The sequence below is a fragment of the Orycteropus afer genome, unplaced genomic scaffold (assembly GCF_000298275.1).
Source record: "Orycteropus afer afer isolate SDZICR_OR568_19922 unplaced genomic scaffold, OryAfe1.0 scaffold00385, whole genome shotgun sequence".
NCBI lineage: Eukaryota > Metazoa > Chordata > Mammalia > Tubulidentata > Orycteropodidae > Orycteropus > Orycteropus afer.
The window spans coordinates 2,913,437-2,914,162 of NW_006921972.1; positions in this window are offsets into that span (position 1 = coordinate 2,913,437).

The following is a 726-nucleotide window of genomic DNA, read 5'->3' on the forward strand; positions in this document are numbered from 1 at the left end:
AAATTGACCAAACATGCAGTCAAGATGTGTTGCTTATCACTGGTGACTGGAATGCAAAAGTTGGAAACAAAGAAGAATCACCGGTAGTTGAAAAATTTGGCCTTGATGACAGAAATAACGCTGGAGATTGCATGGTAGAACTTTGGAAGACCAATGAATTATTCATTGTAAATACACAAATGGTGGCTCTACACATGGACTTCGCCAGATGTAGGACACAGGAATCAGACTGACTACATCTGTGGCAAGAGGTGGTGGAAAAGATCAATATCTTCAGCCAATATAAGGCCAGGAGCTGATTGTGGAACAGACCATCAACTACTCATATGCAAATTCAACTTGAAGTTGAAGACAATTAAAACAAGTACACAAGAGCCAAAATATGACCTTGAATATATCCCTCCTGGATTTAGAGATCATCTAAAGAATAGATTTGATGCATTGAACACCAATGATTGAAAATCAGAAGAATTGTGGGATGACATCAAGAGCATCATTCATGAAGAAAGCAAGAGGTCATTAAAAATATGAGAAAGAAAGAAAAGACCAAAATAGATGACAGAAGAGACTCTGAAACTTGCACTTGAGTGAACAGTAGCTAAAACAAATGGAAGAAGTGACAAGATAAAATAGCTGAACAGAAGATTTCAAAGAGCAGCTCGAGCAGACAAAGCCAATTACTATAATGAAATGTCCAAAGACCTGGAGTTAGAAAACCAAAAGGGA